This window comes from Microtus oregoni, unplaced genomic scaffold (genome assembly GCF_018167655.1).
Source record: "Microtus oregoni isolate MIOR12 unplaced genomic scaffold, Mior012 000063F_ref0000156, whole genome shotgun sequence".
NCBI classification, from domain to species: domain Eukaryota; kingdom Metazoa; phylum Chordata; class Mammalia; order Rodentia; family Cricetidae; genus Microtus; species Microtus oregoni.
The window spans coordinates 2,944,405-2,958,787 of NW_024543873.1; positions in this window are offsets into that span (position 1 = coordinate 2,944,405).

Below are 14,383 nucleotides of genomic sequence, written 5' to 3' on the forward strand. Positions count from 1 at the left end.
CTCTTCTTCTTCTATTCCTATTATTCTTAGGTTTGGTTTTTTTATTGTGTCCCATAGTTCCTGAATGTTTTGTGTTGAGAATTTGTTGGCTTTGCTGTTTTCTTTGATCTGTTCGTTTATTTTCTCTATGGTGTCCTCAGCATCTGAGAGTCTTTCTTCTAGCTCTTGTATTCTATTTATTATGCTTGTTTCTGTAGACTCTGCTCGTTGGCCTAGATTTTCCATATCCAGCTGGTCCTCAGTTTGTATTTTCTTCTTTGCCTTCATTTCAGTTTTCAATTTTTGAACTGTTTCCATTACCTGTTTGATGGTTTTTTCTTGGTTTCCCAGGGTATCATGTACGTATTTACTCATTTCTTCAAACTTTTTGTTATACTTCTCATCCATTTCTATAAGGGCATTTTTTACATGTTGTTTAAGGGACTCTATTATCTTCATAAAGTCGATTTTTTCCACTTCTTCTGTGTTAGGTTGTTCAAATACTTCTGTTGTAAGATCATTGGGTTCTGATGTTTTCATGTTGTTTTTCGGATTATTGGGTGAGTTCTTGCCTTGGCGCCTGCCCATCTCCTCCTATTGATCCTATCCAATGGATCCTTTAGAAACCGGATCAGGTTTCCCTGCTGGCCAAGGGCTCCGCTTACAAAATGCCCTCACTCTCTTTTGTGGTTCCTGCTGCAGGCCAAGAACCCTCTCACCCCTCCGAAGGATCTTCAGGACAGGACCAGGCTCCCCTTGTGCCAGTGACCTGGCCAACCAAAGGCCTACCTCTTTGATTCAATTGTAGTAGGGAGATCTGCTCTCCTTATTGCACGCCTGTCCCAGCTGCTTGGGTCTGGCCGCTGCTCAGCCGTGTAGGGCGCCGCTGCGCCTCTGTGCGTCTGGCGCCGCTGCCGCTGCGCCTCTGTGCGTCTCTGTGGTCGATTTTTGAGAAGGTTCCATGAGCTGCAGAGAAGAAGGTATATTCTTTCCTATTTGGGTGGAATGTTCTATAGATGTCTGTTAAGTCCATTTGATTTATTACCTCCATTAATTCTCTTATTTCTCTGTTAGGTTTCTGTCTGTTTGACCTGTCCATTGGTGAGAGAGGAGTGTTGAAGTCTCCTACTATTAGTGTGTGCAGTTTGATGGCTGCCTTGAGTTTTAGCAATGTTTCTTTTATGTACGTGGGTGCTTTTAAATTAGGGGCATAGATGTTCAGAATTGAGACTTCATCCTGCTGAACTGTTCCTGTTATGAGTATAAAATGCCCCTCTCCATCTCTTCTGATTGATTTAAGTTTGAAGTCAACTTTGTTAGAGATTAGTATGGCCACACCTGCTTGTTTCTTAGGTCCATTTGCTTGATAAGCCTTTTCACAGCCCTTTACTCTGAGTAGGTGCCTGTCTTTGTGGTTGAGGTGTGTTTCTTGTAAACAGCAGAATGTTGGATCCTGTTTTCGTATCCAATCTCTTAGCCTGTGCCTTTTAATAGGTGAGTTGAGTCCATTGACATAAAGTGATATTAATGACCAGTGGATGTTAACTCCGGTCATTTTTTTAGTCGTAGAGTTTGTGTGTTTCCCTTCTTTGATTTGTGTTGGTGAAGGGTCTCTATATGTCTGAGTTATTGTGGTCATTGTTGGACACCTTGGTTAGTGATTTTCCTTCTATTACTTTCTGTAAGGCTGGATTTGTGGCTGCATATTGTTTAAATTTGTTTTTATCCTGGAAAATTTTATTTTCTCCATTTATAGTGAACGAAAGCTTGGCTGGGTATAGTAATCTGGGCTTGCATCCATGGTCTCTTAGTTTCTGAAGTACATCTATCCAGGACCTTCTGGCTTTCATGGTTTCCATGGAGAAGTCAGGTGTACGTCTGATAGGTTTACCTTTATAAGTTATTTGGCCTTTTTTCCTTTGCAGCTCTTAATATTCTTTCCTTATTCTGTATGCTTTGTGTTTTGATAATTATATGGCGAGGGGATGTTCTTTTTTGATCCAGCCTATTCGGTGTTCTGTATGCTTCTTGAACCTTCATAGGTATATCTTTCTTTAGGTTGGGAAAGTTTTCTTCTATAATTTTATAATTTTATTAAATATATTATTTTATTAAATATATTATCTCTTTGTCTGTTCTTCCTCTATCATCTCTTACTCTATTATCTATCTGTCCTCTCTTCTTCTATCTTCTCTTTCTCTATTTTCTCTTTCTCTATCATCTCTATCATCTCTTTCTCTATTATTTCTTTCTCTATCCTCCATAATTTCTTTCTTTAGTCTATCATCCCCTTCTCTATCATCTCTTCCTCTATTATCTTTCTGTCATCTCTTCCTCTATCATCTCTTCCTCTATCTTCTCTTCCTCTATCATCTCTTTATCATCTCTCTATCATCTCTCTTTATTATCTCTTTATTACCTCTTTCTCTATCATGTCTTTCTCTATCATCTCTTCCTTTATCATCTCTCTATCATCTTTTTCTCTATCATCTCTGTCCTTCATAATTTCTTTCTCTAGTCTATCATCTCTTTCTCTATCATCTCTCTATGATCTCTTTCTCTATCTTCTCTTTATCATATCTCTATCATCTCTCTCTTTCATCTCTTCCTCTATTAACTGTCTGTCATCTCTTTTCTATCATATCTTTATCTTCTCTTTCTCTATCATCTCTATTATCTCTTACTCTATCATCTCTTCCTCTATTATCTCTCTATCATATCTTCCTCTTCTTCTCTTTCTCCATCATCTCTCTATCATCTCTCTATTATTTCTTTCTCTATCCTCCATAATTCCTTTCTCTAGTCTATTATCTCTCTATCATCTCTTCCTCTATTATCTTTCTGTCATCTCTTTTTCTATCACCTCCTACTCTATCATCTCTTCCTCTACTATCTTTGTCATCTCTTCCTCTATCATCTCTTTCTTTATCATCTCTTTCTCTATCATTTCTCTACCATCTCTTTCTCTGTTATCTCTTTATTACCTCTTTCTCTATCATCTCTTTCTCTATCATCTCTTCCTTTATCATCCCTCTGTCATCTTTTTCTCTAGCATCTCTTTCTTTATCATCTCTTTCTCTATCATCTCTGTCATTTTTCTCTCTATCATCTCTCACTATCATCTCTCTATTATTTCTTCTCTATCATCTCTATCCTCAATAATTTCTTTGTCCAGTCTATCATCTCTTTCTCTATCATTGTTTCCTCTATTATCTTTCTGTCATCTCTTTATCTATCATCTCTATCCCGGTAGCGAGGTGTCTCTGTCATTTCTAGAGTTTTGGAAATTGATTATAATGTACTTCCTATATACTTAGGTTATATCATATTCTTCTGAAGTCTTTGATGGAATTGAAGAATTTATAGATATAGTTTTTCTTAGTTATTATAAAAGATAAAGTAAATATAAATATTGTAAATGTACTTTTTGTTTGATACCTGTTTTGTTATATATAATTTGACTATGTTAAAGTCTTCCTTTTTGTTTAAACAGAAAAGGGGAAATGGTGTGGGAGGGCCTATTGACTTTGTGTTGCTTTTCTTGCTTAATGAATAAAGAAACTGACATGGCCTATTGATAGGGCAAAACTTAGGTAGGTGGGGAAAATGGAACTGAATACTGGGAGAAATAAAACAGAGTCAGAGAGATGTCATGGATCTGTCAGCAACAGACACTATGAATTTTACCTGGTAAGACACTGCCATGTGGCAGTACACAGTTTAATAGAAATGGGTTAAATTAAGTTGTAAGAATTAGCCAAAAAGAAACTAGAACTAATGGGCCAAGCAATGATTTAATTAATACAGTTTCTCTGTGGTTGTTTCAGGGCTACGCTAGCCAGGTGGCCAGGACAAAGAAGCAGCCCTCTTCTTGCAACATGAAAATAATGTCCAGTAAGTCAAAATAAAATCTATTAAAGGGTAAAATAAGTTGATTGATACTCTATTCTATGAATGTAATACATTTTATTTATCCATTCATCGGTTGAAGGGCATCTAGGTTGCTTTGAGATTCTGTCTATTACAAATATCACTTCTATGAACATAGTTGAGCAAATGTCCTTATAGTATGGTTGAGCATCTTTTGGGAATATGCTGTGTCTTTTGGTAGATTGATTCCCAGTTTTCTGAGAAATTGCCACTTGACTTCCAGGCAAATGGATGGAACTAGAAAAAGAATCATCCTGAGTGGGGGTAATCCAGACCTAGAAAGAGAACCATGGTATATACTCACCCATAAGTGTATATTTTATGTGAAGTAAAGGATAACTGTGTCAGTGCTTTTCTTTTGGACCATTGAGGAATTCCCAAATAATGACACAGAAACTTCTTATTTTTATGAATGATGGCCTTATCTTATTTATTATTTTAATCTGTTTGTCATCATCTACCCTTTTTCTGAGGACTTTTTACCTTACTTTCTCTATATCTTACTTTCTTGCTGTTTCTATGTCTGTCTGTCTGGTGGCTGCCTGGTTTCTCACTCTAGAAACATCTCTCCTTCTTGTTTTCTTCTCTCTCCTCTTTTAATCCTTCTTTTTGAGCCTAGATTTCTCCTATTTATTCTCTCTGTCTATCAGTCACACCTACCCTTCTCCTGCATACCTAATGGCATTCAGCTATTTATTAGATCAAGGCAGGCAAGGTGAAACAGCAACATTTTTATATAATTAAACCAAATGCAGAAAAAAACAAAAGTAACATCTCTTTACATCATTAACAAATACAGCAGAAACATAGCACACATATTTATATAGTTGAAGTAACCTTCCACAGCATAAACAAATGTAACATATCTATACCTAGTAAAAGATACCAGATGACAATGCCACAACCCACATATCCAAAGAGACTAAGTAACAAGGAGGGTTCATGTCAGGGGAGGCCCCTAGATCTCCCTGGGAAGGGCAGTAGAAGAAATTTTGCAGCTAGGGAAAGAACACATGAGCAATCAGCTTGGGGGAAGGGAAAGAGTACTGAAAGAGACAACAGGAAATGGGAAACATTTCAGGGTCAGGTAAAAACCTGGCACAATGAATCTCATAGGACTCTACAAGGCTGAACACATGCAAGAGTCCTAGCAATAGTGGATATATAGCCTGAACTGGTCATCTCTTGTAACCAGATTGGTACCTAGACCAATTGTCCTCAAAGAGTCTTTGTCCAGCAACTGATGTAAACAGATTCAGACCCACAACCAAACTAATGTTTGAACTCAGGGAATGGCAGAACTGATGGAATCCTGCACAAGAGGGTGAGAAATGATTGTAGGAGCCCAAGGGATCAACGACACCACAAGAAAACACAGAATCAACTAATCTGGGCTCATAGAGACTGAACCAACAACCAGGGACCCTGCATGGGACTGACCTAGGCACTTTGCATGTGTTACAGTTGTGTAGCTTGGTCTGCTTTTCAGACTCCTAAAAGTGGGAAAAGGTTCTGTCTCTAACACCTTTGCTAGCTTTTGCTAGAACTCTTCATAGTGGGTTTTCTCGCCCAACCTAAATACATGATGAAGTGCTGTTTAGTCTTACATGCCATGTTCTGTTGCTATTCATGGGAGATCTGCACTTTCCTGAACAGAAACAGAGGAGTGGGTTAATTAAACATGGGGAGCATAACGGAGTGGGGGGAGGAACTGAAAGAAGAGGAGGGAGGGACAACTGTGGCCAAGATGTAAAATAAACAAATTTACTTTTAAAAAAGATAAGATAAACAAAACCTTAAATATCCAAGTGTTAAATGGAGAAGATGGGATTAAAAACTAAAGGCACTAGGAATGTATTCAATGAAATTAAAACAGACATTTCTTGAGGTTTATAGAAAGAAATGAATATTCAAACACGAGATGCATTTGAATTCCAAATAGGTATGAGCAGAGAAGAACCTCTCCATAGCATAGCATAGCATGCTCAAGATTTCAAAAATACAATAAAGGACAGAATATTAATAGTGCAGAGCAAATAACAGAACACTTAAATAGAAAGGCAGAAACATCACAATAGCATCAGATATCTCACTGGAATTCTTTAAATCCAGAAAAGCACAGAATGTCATCTTTGAAGTTCAGAAAATGTGTGACTAGCAGCCCAAAGAGATTACTTACAAAGTAATAAGGATATTCAAGGCAAACACATAGATGTTGTTGGAGGGAGTGGGCCTGCTTTTGGCCCCAGCCACCCCACTAGCTTACACCTGAAATAATCACACAGAAACTGTATTCATTTAAACACCTCATGCCCCATTAGTTCTAGCCTCTTATTGGCAAACTCTCACATCTTGAGTCAACCTATTTCTAATAATCTGTATGTCACCATGAGGTCATGGCTTACTGGGAAAGATTCAGCATGTGTGACCTGGCAGCTTCATGGCAGCTCTCTCCCTGCGCTTCTTCCCAGCATTCAGTTCTGTCTTCTCTGCCTACCTAAGTGCTGCCCTATCAAAAAGCCAAGACAGTTTCTTTATTCAACCAATGAAAACAACCCATAGACATAAGAACCTCCTACACCACATAGAACATGGTGACAGTTTTAATCATGAAAGCACAGAAAGTGTTGTATTGGAGGAGTACATGAACAAGGAAGAGCTACGAAATAACCCATCAAGTATAACTCAGTAAAGCAGTAAACCCTCAAAATAAGAGAAAAAGAAACAGAAAATAGTAATATAAATAAATCCAAAAAGAGAAACAACAAAGTCACAAGATTGTTAAACATCTTTTAATAACAACTATAAATATAAATAACTTTAACTCACCCATAATGAGATGAAGATTAGATGACAGGATTGAAACTAGGATCAATTGTCCTGTTGTCTCAAAGAAGCACAATTCACTGGTACAATCACTTATAGACAAAGAGCAAAATGATAGATGACTAGCTAACAAGTGAGTAGATAGGAAACAAGCCAATAAAACTATTTTGGTTTATGAATAAGTAGACTTCAAATCAAAATTAGTTAAAATAGGTAGCTAAATTTTAGTAAATGTATAGTAAATTTTAGTAAAAGTGAATTTTTACTAATCTGTCAAGGATATATGAGTATTATAAACACAGAGATACCAAATCTTGGTGCACTCAATTTTATACAATAAACACTAATAGAAAATGTCATATAGGTCCTCATAAAAATAACCAGGGATTTCAATACCACATTCTCATCAGTAATTAGATTATCTGTATTGGTTACTTGTTTGATTTCTATCATAAAGTACTCTGAGAAAAGCAACATAAGGAATAAAGAGTTTATATTGGCTCACTATTCCCAGGGTACAGTCTAAAACAGCAGGGAAGTTGTGGCCACAGGGGCTTCAGGCAGTTAGTAATTGTGCATGTACAATCAGGAAGCAGAGGGAGATGAATGTTTTTTATTCAGGTGTCTTCATTTTTAATTCTGTCCAGGACCTCTGGCCATGAAAATGTACCTACCACATTTAGGGTGAGTCTTCCCAACTCAGGTGAGCCAGTCAATATATTCTGACAGGCACACACAGAGGATAACTAAATCTAGATAATCCCTCAAATGCATGCCCATAGGCTCCTTTTCTTCATTATAGGTATTGTTGGCAATCCACATAAAGCATCACATCATATAAACTAAAATTATCAAAGAAATATCAGATTTGGACTAGACGATACATAGACTGGATTTAACAGATACCTACGGAATACTTTAGTAAACTGGAATGGCATACACATTCTTCTTGGCACCCTATGGAATCTCTTCTAAAATATACCACATGTGTTGGTTTTCTCCGCAAATTAAATCTTAACAAATCCAAAACAATAAATACAGTTTATTTCATAAAACATAGAGGAAATAAAACTAGAAGTCAACATAAAAAAAACACGGAAACTATACAAATATACAGATGCTGAACATGCACATACATTATGAGGCTTAAAACTTAGCATCCAAAGTGAGATTCATTATGGCATTTTAATTCACTCCCTTTTCTTACTTATTTTTATGTGTATAGGTATTTTGCCTGCACATATGTCTGTGCACCACATACATGCCTGGTGCCTGCAGAAGTCAGAAGAGGGTATCATATACCACTAGGGCTGGAGTTACAGATAATTGTGAGACAACATGTGGATCTGGAAATCAAACCCAGGTCCTCTGGAAGAGCATCCAGTTCCCTTGACTGCTAAGCCATCTCTCCACTCTTCCCTTTTCCATGTTGGTCTTCCTTCTGTAGTGACATCCCAGATCCCATGACTCCCTCCTACTGGTTCATTGCTTCCCTCAATAGTCATCCTGTGCTGGTGTGAGTGAGTGACATGGCTCCTATAGTCTCAGTCATTTGAATACTTGGTCCCTAGTTTTTGGCTGTTTGGGAGTGTCTTAGGAGGCATGACCTTCCTAAAGAAATTATGTCCCTAGGGGTATGTTGTTTTGAAAGCTGAAAGAATCACACCATTTCAAGTTCACTCTCTCAGTCTCTTACTTATGGTTTCAGATGTGACCTCTCAGCTCCTATTCCAGGTACCATGCTTGCTGATCGCTGCCATACTTTCCCTCCTTGATGGACTCATTTCCCTCTGGAACCATAAGACAAAGAACTTCTCCATTCCACAAGTGCCTTGGTTAATGTGCTTTATCTCAGTAATAACACAGTAACTAGTAAACACTCCTTTATGTCTTTATGTCATATGTATTCTATTACACTTCTTAATTTTACCCCTGTAGATCTCTTTTCTCCTCTCATGCTTCATTTTCTAGTTTTATTCCTGTAGAAGGAGTGGTGGGCCGCTTACTGCCACCCAGCTTCAGGCTGCCTGACTAGCTTTTGCCACGAAACGACAACACACAAATTGTATTCTTTTAAACACTGCTTGGCCCATTAGCTCTAGCCTCTTCTTGGCTGATTCTCACATCTTGCTTAACCCATTTCTAATAATCTGTGTAGCACCACGAAGTGGTGGCTTACTGGGAAAGATGCAGCATGTCTGACCTGGTGGCTGCCTCCATGGCATCTGCTCTGGAGAGGAGAGGCATGGTGTCTGGCTCACTTCCCTTCTTCCCAGCATTCTGTTCTGTCTACTCTACCTAACTAGTTTTCTGACCTATCAAGCCAAGCAGTTTTCTTTATTGATTAATCAATGAAACAATAGATTGACAAATGACCTTCCCACATCATTTCCCCTTTTTCTGTTTAAACAAAAAGGAAAGGATTTCACTTTAACATAGTAAAATTACATATAACAAAACAGTTATCAAGCAAGAATTACAATTACAATATTTATATTTATTTTATCTTTCATCATAACAAAGGAAAATTATAACTATCTATCTATTCTTTAACTCCATCAAAGACTCCAGAAGGATATAATATTACCTAAGAAAATGAGAAGTAAGCAATTTACAAAACTGTAGAAATCAAAGAGATATCTCTCTGCCTGGACAGTCAACCAAAGTTCCTATCCAGCAGCCTTTTCCATGAAGCAGGAAATTTCAAAGGCAGTTCAGTCACTATCTGCTGTGTCCTGCAGAATGTCTCACGACTCTTTCATGAATCAGGAACCCCGAAAGATCATCTCACCTTTAAGTAAGTTCACCAGTCCTCTCTCTGAGGGTTCTCTGTGTCCAGTTCATGAAATAGTCCAGACAAGAGCAGTTTCTTGCCCAAATGGCTAACCAACTCCATAAGGAGCGTCTTCACTGCCCATCTTCCTCTTGAAGTAGATTGTTGCTATCAGGAGCAGATGTGTCTCATTGTCATGAAAAGTTATTAAAACATTTAAAATGCCATATTCTGTAGTCTTTGAAAGATATGAAGAATGCCTATCTGAAATATATCTATGCACATCTAGAAAATGTAACTAATATGAATACAAGCTTGATTATTATTAATGAATATCCATTAACAACCTATATACATTACATTTTTACATGAACTACACAATCAGTATCAGAAATACATATACATATACATATAACAACATTGACCTTAAATTTATATCAATAAAGTCAAATCCATACCAATGCTAATTATTCATATCTCTACCATATCCTCCTTTGAATGTAAAAGGACATTTATAAACAATATTTGGAAACATGGGAGCAGTTTCTTCTCTCTAAACAGCTTCGTGCTGAATGGGGGCACTGTTATTTAGGTCTTTCATGGTATAACCTGTCTGCTAGGTTTATCGTAGTTAGCAGTTGAGCAAAGTAATTTTTTGAAGGCGTTCACAGCAACCTTTCAGGAGGGTGTGGTCTATCATACCATATTGGGATAGAAGCAATCCACAGGGTCTCATCCTCTGTGAAAACAAAACAAGAATCTCCGTCCCAAAGTATCATATCCTTTGATCCAAATTCTGAAGTCAAGGTATTTTCAAAATATCTATCTTGGATTGGTTCAGCAGCATTTATAAACAAATATCTTTTAGCAGCTGTTGCTCCTTCCTCAGCATTCAAACAATTCAAAGAAGGCATAATAGCATGCAGTATCAAGATTCTCTGTGGGGGCTGGAGAGATGGCTCAGAGGTTAAGAGCACTGTCTGCTCTTCCAGAGGTCCTGAGTTCAATTCCCAGCAACCGCATGGTGGCTCCAAACCATCTGAAAAGAGATCTGGCACCCTCATCTGGCATGTGGGTATGAGGCAGAAAGTTGTATACATAATAAATAAATCTTTTTTTTTAAAAGATTCTCTGTGCTTTTTGTGGCTTTGTTTTAATCTCTATTTCTTTTATTTTTAGTTTTATTTTTTGAGACAGGTTCTCTCTTTATCTTTGTCCTGGAATAACCTGATCCTGTAGACCAGGCTGTTCTTGAACTCTTAAAGATCCGTCTGTCTCTGCCTCCCAGGCATTGGGATTAAAGGTGTGTCTTGATACACATTGAAGTCATAGAGGTTAATTTACCTCTGACTCCCAAGTGTTGGCATTAAATGTGTGTACTATCACACTCAGCTACTCTCTTTCTTTCTTTACTTTAAAAACTTTAACTTTTTTTCCTCTCAAGCCTGAATATATTTTTAAACACACTGTAAACCATTTAAAGGTTTTTTTTAAATCTCTCTTTACTGTATATATCTCTTTTTCTGACTACATGAGTCTTTAAGGAGAGGGTTAAAGCCATGGCATTGATGGCTGGATACAGCCCATTCCTTAGCTTTCCAGCCTCATGGTGGAGGTACTGGCTATAGCCATTTTTATTGCCACAACTCTATGGCGTTTCAAAGTCCCTGCCAGCAAACAATCTGCAGCATTCTGCTCACAGACCACACTCAGTTGGCCTGCCTGTCTAAAAGTGTCAGAGTTTGCCCAGGCAGGACAGCCCAGAAAGCCAGCATCTCTAAATGGTACAGCTTTTTTCCTGCTATGGCTAAAAACCGAAAAGCATGATTCAGCTTTTCACCAACACCATGTGTTTCGTGGCAGGACCTCTTAAGAGCAGCAGGGTTTTGCAGCTAAAGCTGAGTCAGGAAGCCTCTCTTAGATGAGAGCACTTGCTTGGCTCTAGCAAGCAGAGCAGACACGAGAAATTGCTGCTACCAAGAAATCATGCTTTACTCTATTCTTTCCCAAGCTTTCTCAGGATTTCTGTGGATTCAGTTATCCACGTCTGGGTGCCATTTGTAAAAGGAGCTGTGGGCCAGCCTGTTTTTCATCCCCCACACAGTTAGCCCGGCTCCCACACTGTCAGCTTTACACCCGAAATATCAACACACAAATTATATTCTTTTAAACACTGCTTGGCCCATTAGCTCTAGCCTCTTCTTGGCTAATCCTCACATTTTGCTTAACCCGTTTCTAATAATCTGTGTAGCACCACGAAGTGGTGGCTTACCGGGAATGATGCAGCATGTCTGACCTGGTGGCTGGCTCAATGGCATCTGCTCTGGAGAGGAGAGGCATGGTGTCTGGCTCACTTCCCTTCTTCCCAGCATTCTGTTCTGTCTACTCTACCTAACTAGTTTTCTGACCTATCAAGCCAAGCAGTTTTCTTTACTGATTAACCAATGAAACAACAGATTGACAAATGACCTTCCCACATCGTATTTCCTGCACTATTCAACCACACATATGTATACCAATATATAAAAATTAAATCTCAATTCCACATATGAGGAAAAAAAGCCTCTGATATTTCTCTCTTTCCAAATCTGTACCTCTTCACCTAACATTAGAACCTTCGATTCTATCCATTTCCCTCCAAATGGCATGATTTCAACAATCTTTTCAGTGGAATAAAATTCCATGGGTATATATATATATATATATATATATATATATATATATATATACATATATATATATATTACATTTTATCTATTCATCTTATAATGTAAAGGAATGGTTCTATTTAACGACTGTGAATATTGGGGCAATAAACATGAATTGCAAGTCTGTCAGAAGTAATAGTTAGGGTCTTTTGAGTATTTGTCTAGAAGTATTTTAGTTAGGTCTCATAATAATTCTATTTTTATTTTTGAAAACCTATGTGCTGATTTATTGGTTTGGCACCAGTTTACATTCCAACAGGCATACAAACAGGAAAGCAAGAAGTCAATTTTTGCCTAATTATAGCTAATATAATCTATCCTTTAAAGTCTTTAGTAGAAAACTCACATATAGACACTTTCAGGAAAGTAGCAGGGTACAAAATCAACATAAACATCAGAAGCTTTTTATATATGTCAACAAAGAACATGGTGAGAATGAAATAAAGGAAATAAAATCAGTTTTAATAGCATTGAAAATAATAGGTGCTAGGAGATAGTTCAGTGGATAAAGTCCTTGCCACACATATGAACAAGAGTTCAAATCTGCAGTACCCAAATAAATGGTAAGTGTGGCTGCTCATCTGTACTTTAGAGAGTTAGAGACCAGAGATCACAAGGGACATGCTAACTAGCTAAACAAGCCAAATTATGTTTCAGTAATAACATATGTAGAGTCTTCAAAGACAACCAACATCAACATGGGGTCTCCATATGCACATACACACATACAAACATATACCCATTCACCTGTGCACCTATATATATAAAACACACTACACATTCATGCTAATAACACACACACACATGCTGGTATGCTCATGTGTATGTACACACACACACACACATACACACACACACAAGGTGGTGTTAGAGGAACATAAGTAGGCACGGTAAACAAAGACAGGCTCCCTCAGATAGTGTCTTCTTGTTCCCAAAAGATCCTGCCAGGAGAAAAAGCATGAAGGCACACAGATGTGCTGTAATTTTTTAAAAAGTGGCTTGTGTGAGAAAGATGCCTTGCGACAAGCTCAGGTAGAGTTTTTTTTTTTAATTGGAGGAAAGTGAATGGGAAAATGGGTGGGGAGAGGGGGAGCCCAGCTTCTGGGGCCAGGAGTAGCAGATAGAAGAGAAGAAAGAGGGAGGGAGAGAGAGCAAGAGGGACAGATGGACAGATGAAGACAAAGAGAGAAAGAGAGTTAGGAGGTTGGCACGGTCATTTTAAAAGGGAATGTAGTGAATGTGCACAGAAGGAGCTCTGAGTGACTACAGCTGAGGACATTTACCCCAAGCCCAGGCCAGTACACATGCCTGAATACTAACAGGTGGATAGTTAGACAGGACCAATACTGGAAAGGAAAGGACCCAGGGGTCCTAGAAAGCATCCTTGTTAACATCTGCTTAACTGAATTCCTGCTCCAAGCTTCTCCTAGAACGGATGGATAAAGCTAATAATTTTGTTTTCTACTGTCTTTCCTGTTCATCCACTTGGTTCGTCATGCCAGGAAATAAACTGGGCAGTCACCTAGGCAAAAATGGCTATTCCCATTACACACACACTAAATAAATCAATGAAAGCATATGTATGAAATTGTTATAGTGAAACTCATTTCCTTGTATGCTGACAAAATTAATAAAATATAAACACTTTAGAAAAGAATGTTAATTACTGAGTTAAAGGCTAAAAAGTATACTATTCAGTTATTTTCATTATTAAATCTACTATACATTAAAGTTCTTGTAGTTGAACAACCTTATCAAATTGAAACCTTAAAATCTCTTAAGCATTCTTTGAGCAGTCACTCATATACGTATAAACTACCTTCGATAGATTATCTGAACTAAACACAGTCACTGTAACTTAAATTGAGAGAAGTGTTTTGTCCTGATATTAGAACTGCCAAGCAAATTCTCATTAGGTATATATTATATAAATTGATATTCATAATTCTTTATGAATTGTGGCCTACACTAAGTTTTTCATACCTAGAAGCATTATGCTGGTGTGTAAATTCAATGTCTCGAAGGACCTCAAGGGACCAACAGAAAATTCAGATAAATGGTTGAAAGGTATACGAGAGTTAGGATATGTGCTAGTATGCAGATAAACACGGTGAACGATAAAATTCCTGAAGATAGATATCTTTCAAAATGAAATTAGTGAGGTAAA